This window comes from Nicotiana attenuata, unplaced genomic scaffold, assembly GCF_001879085.1.
Source record: "Nicotiana attenuata strain UT unplaced genomic scaffold, NIATTr2, whole genome shotgun sequence".
NCBI lineage: Eukaryota > Viridiplantae > Streptophyta > Magnoliopsida > Solanales > Solanaceae > Nicotiana > Nicotiana attenuata.
Genome location: NW_017671351.1, coordinates 86,983 through 95,044, shown reverse-complemented (window position 1 = coordinate 95,044; position 8,062 = coordinate 86,983). Strand labels below are relative to the sequence as shown.

The 8,062-nt window shown below is 37.2% G+C and overlaps 1 long non-coding RNA gene across 1 annotated transcript; it reads left to right on the top strand.

The window, feature by feature from the left end:
• The first annotated feature begins 2,907 nt into the window (after nucleotides 1-2,907).
• On the top strand, nucleotides 2,908-6,575 carry LOC109207748. Its single transcript, XR_002065055.1, has 2 exons — nucleotides 2,908-3,690; nucleotides 6,291-6,575. It is a non-coding gene; the product is annotated as an uncharacterized LOC109207748 (long non-coding RNA).
• The last annotated feature ends 1,487 nt before the right edge of the window (nucleotides 6,576-8,062 follow it).

The following is an 8,062-nucleotide window of genomic DNA, read 5'->3' as shown; positions in this document are numbered from 1 at the left end:
GCAGGCAGTTTGGATCCTATAGGCATGTTGTTTAGGCGTAATAACTGATTTTAGGCTTATGGATACTGGTAACTAAATGCAGAAATTGGTTTTAAAAATCCTATAGGCATAGCATTTAAATGCAGTAACTAGTTTAAGGACCTTATTGACGTGCAGAAAACTGATTTAAACTTTGTCGACATGTAAAGACTGATTTTAGACTTACAGGCATGGTGTCTAAAATGCAAGATTGATTTTTAAACTCTATAGGCATGTCATCTAAATGAACAAACATTGAGATAACCTATAAGCATGGTATCTAATTAACAGACATTGCAATAAACTATAGGCATGGTATCTGAATAACATAGACATTGCAATAACCTTTGGGCATGGTGTCTAATGCAAGTAAATAATCCTAAGAACATGATCTCTAATGCAAGCAAATGGTCATAATAAACCTACGGACATAATTTCTACCCAGTTTCCCCACAAGAATTATACTAGAATCCTCCCTTTTACTATTTTCCCCAATATCTGTTTACAAGAATTATTATTACAGACCAACATTAATAATGAATTACAGAATTGAAATTGCTACAACTATAGGAAGCCTGAACAGGCCCAAACCATCAACTTGAAAAATCAGGCCTTCAATCAAGTATGAACATGCCAACACTCTCATAGTACACCCAATGGTATCCTGGTGTGTCAAAGATCCCAAGGGCCTCAGGGACCCCGGGCAATGCTCACACCAGAGAACTTTCAAAGCAACCCTTTTTGTGAGAAAGTGTGGAAAGCCAACCCCAGTGTGTCAAAGTTCAGAGGAGCCTCATGGACTCCTAAGCAATGCTCACACTGGAGGGGCAAGACCCAAGGTGTTCTAAGAATATGAGTCGAAAACAGGAGAGAGTTTTTTAAGAAAATAGTTTTAGAAGTGAAAACACATTAGAAGTGTGAAACAGTTTGGAGATGAAGACATATCAGGAGAGAAAAACTGTTTAGGAGACATTCTGAACAAAGGTTTAGCAAACCAAAAACACACAGAACATAGTCACAAAACCTCAAGGCAAAGACTCACATTCAACTTGGTTTATTAGTTAACCCTAAGTGATCATATGGCATACCGAGGACAAATAATTTCACAGAGAGGGGATCAGGGGTTGGGGAACACAGGAATCTTGAATCAGGAGCACATAGAGACATGGTGGTAGGAAAGCATGCTAGTTAACAAGAGATACCTAAGTCTAACAGCCATACTTAAGGGTAGAAATAATTACACCGACTTAAAGCAATAGACAGGAAAAGTTGAAACTTAAACACAGAAGTAAGCTTGTTGACAATAAACATGAATGATTTAAATTTGAACACAGAAGTAAACATGTTGGTCTAAAGCAATGAACAGAAGAGCTTGAAACTTAAACAGAAGGTAAACATGCTAATTAAGATGATAAAAAGGAAAGAGACAAAGTTAAACACAGTAATAAGCATGCTGATTAGAATACATAAGAGGCATGGATTAGACTGAGGTAAAGTAACATGTGAGGGAGCACTTAAGTTCAAGCTTCAACATTAGGAATAGAGACATACTAGTTAAAGGAAGCAGAAATAGAAGGTAAAGTAGGCAGGATTCAACAGCCTAGCCTTGGCTTTCAGCCGGCTAGACAAGCAATGAACACAAGTAGCAGAGAGAGAGATGAGAGAAAGTTTGTGTGTGTTTGAACTATTGTCCGTTTTTAGAGAAGTCAGAATGAGAGTTTGTATAGCACTTAGTAAGATAGGACAAATAAGGTAAAGAATAAATCAGAGTTCATAAAACAGGGTAATCAAATAAATCAATCAGTTAATTGGGGACTTAACTCGATCAATTCCCATAGAAGAATCCGGAAAGGACCCCCTTGAATTAGGGGAGAATCTCTTAACGATTCAGATTGGGATTCAAATAAGGTAAACAAATCAGTCATATACCATATAAGAGTCAATTAAATCCCTAAATCAGACTAATAGTCTAATTAAGGCAAGTAGTACTAATTAAAATCACAAGTAAGGAAAATAGGTAAATCACAGAGAAGTACTGATTTTAACAGGAATATATAATTCGAACCCTATATAAAATCAGTCAATATATTTGATTGACAGAGATAAACAAATAACGGGAAAAAGATTGAAGTAATCAGTGCAATAAACAGAAAGACCTAGGGTTTAAAGCATATACACAATATTAGTCAAACCTATAACATAATGAGATTCAAACACTTGGAAGTTAAAAACCCTTTGAAGAGAACTTAGGACGAAACCCTAGTTCCTAGAAAACACTAGAATCGAATAATAATAAGGAAAACAGAAGGGTTTTTTGAAGAAAATACCAAATAACACTTAAACGTTTCAGATCTCAAGGTTCTGAACTGACATAGGTAGCATAAGATTAGGATTTTAAGAAAAGTGACAGAGATGGAAGAGACCTGGTTTAAAACCATAGATTCGAGCCATAAACAGGAAGAAAATAATACTCACAAACGGAGATGGCCATAGATAGGCCTATGAAAGGTTTCGAACAAAGAATCCTGTAGACATGTAATTTTTGACCCTCCCCAATATTTTGCATATTTTGGCATTTAAATATTTAGTTTAGGCCTAATATCACTATTTCAACTAGTTTTGACTCCTTTACTTTATTTTGTCGCAAAAATAGAAAGTACAATAATAGGTTTGTCTTAACGACTAGTTTTATTTTAATAGTTATTTCTACTTAAGTAGGGCTAATTAATATTTTGGTAGTATTTTTATCTTTATTTTTTACTTTATAGGCAAGAGTTGATGTAGGGTGGATAGATTCTTGGTTAATTAAGCCTATACACAAATCTGGCCATAAAAGCCCAAAGTGAATGGCCCATTCCCTTGGCCCATAACCCCATAAGACCCTAAAGATCCCAAAACCTAGACATTATCAGCATCCTATCTTCAGCACCTAAAAAAACACGGAGAACCCCAAAAACCTAGAGAGGCAACGGACTCCCCTGCTCTTGAACAACATCAGCCATTCCCCACTCTCTCACAGAAGAAAAAGAGAGCTAACCTAATTGACTAAAAAATGGCTGAACAAAAGCTGGAGATCTCCTTGTCAACCTAACAATGAGAGAGCAGCCACCCCCATGAAGAGAAACATTCGCCACCCTCACTGATCGCCCAACCCACCAGCCTTCACCAAACCTACGCATCCGCCGACCCCATCACCTCTCAAAAACCTTCAGCCCCATCCCCTCAAAAGCGCTCTCTCTCTCTCTCTCTTTTGTTTTCTGTCTCATTTGACCGCCGACGAGCTTAACCAGAATACCGACGACGGCTACTACATCCCCTTCTCCAAGAATCGACCACCGCTGCTGCCGTCCCCGAAATTTCTCCAAAAAAAATCAGATACCACCATAATCTCTAAGAGAAATTAGCTGAAATCTGCACGAAAGATCCCGCCTAGAGTCAGCCAAAACAGTCACTAAAACCAGTCGCAAAAAATAGCCACTATCGAGTCGTTTGCGGTAATATTCTGTTCCGATCGAGTCGAGTTCGTCGCCGTCGTTCGAGTCCCGGTCTTGGTTCGAGATTTCCGTACATTTAGCGCAAGTTTTCTGGCCAGTTGTTTTGGTCGTTGATTCAAAGATCTGGCCTTCAATGGAGTTTCTTCATGTTTAAAATAAAGAAAGTTGCTATTAAAAGGTCATGCTCTAACTTTACCTATCTTTCTAATTTCCAGATCTTGTGTCGTGGCTCTTGAATTGTCTTGTTTGATTTCATTTGTTTCCGTTTGACTGCTTGCTTACGAGACTAGTGGAGGTGATGGAGGACTTGGGTCTCACTTAGATTGCTTCTCTTGTTTTTTTTTTGTTTGCGAAATCTTGGTACTGTTGTAATTTCGAGTATTAGTTTCATGTATGCATGATGGATAAATGGATGCTCTGTTCCTTAGGCCATTACTGATTTCTGATTTCTTTGTGGTTTGGTGTTCCCTTACATTTTTAAGCTGAAATTTTGTGTAGCGCGTTTATTGCTGCACATTTCACGTCTTGATGGTTTTCAAGTGTAAGTGAATATCAAGATTCCATCTTTAATTTCTTAGTTCATTCTTGTTGGTTTCCTTGAGAAAAGATGCACAAATGTTCAGGCGCTTGTCACGCCTCTAGTTATTTCGTTTAGTGCTCTTATGTGTTTAAGCTCTATTCAACTGTTTTGACATGCCGTCATTTGATTAAGTTTGCTTTGAAGCTAAACTGGGGGTTAACTTAGATGATTGTGGATGTGTAATTGAATCTTTGTCCTTAACCGAGTAGGTTGTGAATGCTTTTAAGAAGATAACAAAGATAATGACACCTATTTATATTAAGTGGTCGGAGATTCCCGGTAATACCACTAGGCTATATGGTACCATTTTGCTTTGTTATTGATCAGCAATTTCATGTCACCACGTTAAACATGATACAAATAAGGTCTTAGAATTTGGCACCGCTTGGTAGGAATTATTCAATTTGTAGACTTAGTAGAGTGATTCATTCTGTAAATAATCATAGTAATTAAATTCCATATTTCTCCACAATAATTTCCATAACCTATGGCCTTCACGATAATCTCAAAGTTTAGGAAGAATAATAAATATGCGTAGAATGCTTTAGGCGCGTTATTAATCTATCATCGTGATTGTGTACACGCTCGCGTGACATAATTATGATTCTAAAAATAAATCGAGGTATGCGTTCGCGCAACTTCGACTAAACTTTCTTAATATTAATAAAGCGTGATTAATCGTGGACACGTACGCATGACATGATTCTTGACGTGCCAAACAAAATGAGTACACGTACACGTGACTCGTTTAAAATAACCCCATAATTACGAGTAAATCAAGCAATTAAAAGCAGTAAAATGGAAAGAGCACATATGTTCTAAAACACGTAAGTAAACAAATTGATTAAGCCAGGTATGATTGAAGCGACCGTGCTAAAATCACAGAACCCGAAAATGCCTAACACCTTCTCCTGGGTTAATAGAATTCCTTACCCGGTCTTTTGGTTTCGTAGACTTTTGAATAGAGTCAAACTTCCTCGATTCGAGATTTTAAACCGGTGACTTGGGACACCATAAATTATCCCAAGTGGCGACTCTGAATTTGAATAAATAATCCCGTTTCGATTATTGTCACTTTAATTGGAAAAATTCCTTATATGCCCTTTCGAGTAAAAAAGGAGGTGTGACAGCTCTGGCGACTCTGCTGGGGAACAAGAACCCAGAATCTCTGGTTCAGGGTTCAAGCATTCGAGCTTGTTAATGTGATTTTTACTTGACTTTATTTATTGTTGATATTACTGTATTTTGTGGGCCTAATGTGCTAATTGCCGCTTATTTACCGCTTTGATATTATTTGAACTGTATTTAAATGTCTTCTTACGCCTCCCTTCTGAGTCTTCTAAAAATATGGTGCACATGTACGCGTGGCCCATTTCTTTTGTTAGAAGTCATTCCAAATAGAACGAGGCTTGAGTCAGCAACAAGGCCAGGTAGACTTTCGTGCTCCCGGTACATTGCTCCCACCTCAGCTCGAGTTGTCCGCTCGGGTAAGCCAGGTCTAGACCACAACCCCAGGTTTAAACCTAGAATAACATAGCCTCATGTCGGATCCCTAATAGGAACGTTTTTTTGCATCACGTGCATTTGACTTAGGGGACTCAACATAGGGGTTGGGTCCGTCTAGGACAGGTATACCCAAAAAATAAAAGATCATCCTGATGCATCCTATGTGCTACATATTGCATTCTTCAAGGGTAAAATGGTCACTTGGCAGACCAATGATGGTTGAGGGTAAATGAGAAAGAAAAGAGGGTGAAGTGTGAAATGAAGCAAGTAGGGCCCAGTTATGTTTATCTTTTAAAAAAATGAAAAAATAAAAATCCAAAAAGATTTTGCACTTTTCCTTCATTTTTCAAAAAAAAAAAAAAAAGAAGACAAAAACATGTTTTCTCCAAATCAATTGTTTTTTTTAAATTCTCGCACGTATCCAATTTTCCCGAATTACGCATACCTGATTCTCGTATTTCGGAGCGGGATGCGTAGGCAACCCATATAGGGTCCGGTCTTCCTAGTGAGTCTTAGGTTCTTGGTTTCGCGGGGTCTTAGCCAAATCTTGCATGTCTAGCCACTTTTGGCCACGCAGGCCGTTTTGCCAAAATAGCCTCAATCATGTCTTGCATGTGTCCAACAGGAAGTGTTATTGTCTCACATAGTGTTCTAGGTCTTTAACTCTATTTGGTCTTATTTTTCTCATACAGGTGTGGATCTACTTACCAGAGCCGGAGCATGACAGACGCCCAAGGGCCGTTGCATTCATGAGTTGCTTAAGGAGACTTTTTTTTTATGTTTTGAGTCTGTTTTTCTTTTTGTGTCGTCTTTTACATTCTAGTTTTGTACAGTAATGTCGAGTCTTTTAGGTGATGTTAGAGTCTGTCATAGTCTAGTTAAGTTTGACGAGTCTTATGTTATTGTACTTCCTATTTTGTATTTGAAAAAAATGTGTTATAAATAAAAAATCCAAAAAAAGAGATTTTGCGTTTTTATATTTGCGTTAGAAGTTTTCTTTATAATACTAATTCTAGAAATTGAATTTGTTTTTTGAGGTGGTTTTCCTTTAGGAAATTAATATCTAGAACTCAAAATAAAAAGAATTGCGTTTATATTTCCTTTAATATATTAAGACTAAACATTCAAAAAAAAATAATTTCTTTTGATACCTCTTTAGAAGTTTTCTTTAGTTTATCTTTAGAGTTTCTCCCTTAGGTAATCAAAACTGAAATCCAAAAACATTTTTTATCTTTTTCATTTCTCGTTTCGAAATCTTTCCTCAGGATATCAAATTGAAATTCAAAATATTTTTTTTTGGTCTATTCTTTAGATTTCCTTCCTAAAAAAAATCAAAAAATATTTTTCTCTTGTAGGGGTTTTTCCTTAATAATTTCTCATAGAGTATCTGTTTCAAAAAAAGAAAAAGAAAAAATATATGCTCGTTTAAGATTGAGTTTAGAATAGATTATAGAACATTAAGTCTAAAAAAAAGAGATTTTCTTTTTTTTTTTTTTCTCGTCAGACTAGCCATTAAGGTTAAGAAGAAGAAGAAGAAGAAGAAGAAGAAGAAGAAGAAGAAGAAGAAGAAGAAGAGGAGAGAACGTTAGTTTGTTTAGTCTATTCTCGATTTTTCCAGAACTATGCTTGATCTGATTCATGCGGCGTCATGATACGTAGGCAACCTACATAGGGTTCGATCGAATCATTTTTTTTAAAATTAAAAGAAAAGAAAAAAGAAGGAAACAAAAGAAAAAAGAGAGATGAAATTATGGGATGTGAGAAATGAGAGGAAAGAAAAGAGTGGTAATTAGAAAAAAAGGGAGGGAAAATGAGAAAGCAAATGCTAGAAAAGCAAAGAAAAGAGAGGAATGTAATGAACAAATTGGGGTGATGCCAAGTGACATTGTGACCCTCGAAGTCATTCTTGAACCATCAATTGTTGCTAGGTGCATTGCACACAATTTGATATTTGTAGTTGTTAAATGCCCTAACGCTAACATGATGACTTCATTTTGTGCCTCTTTGTTATCTTCATTATAGCAGAAGGGTGGTTGGTTTGTGGTTCTTAAACTGGTAACTCTTCCATACAACACAAGGTCAAAGAGCAAGGTAGCCATGGCTAGCAAAGACTTGGACATGGGTGTTATTGATCCGTCTAAGGAGATTTTGGGTCAGAATTTGAGTTGAAAGAAGAGGTCTTAAGGTTGAAAGGACAGATGGCCGAAATATACCAAGCCTGGATTAGTGGGCATCCTCCACCATTAGTTCCCGCTAACTACACTGAAAGCCTTGTCACCATTCCGCCACTGTCACAAATCCATCTTCCTACTGCTGCTAATATCTCCCCACAACCTTTTCACACTCCACCCCCTAAAACCACCTCATATCCCGCTCCTTTGACCACTCATGTTTTTGTAGCTCCTCCGCCAGCTACTTTTCCTCGATCTCTAGTGAGACTGTGTTCAAAGTACCCGATGCCCAA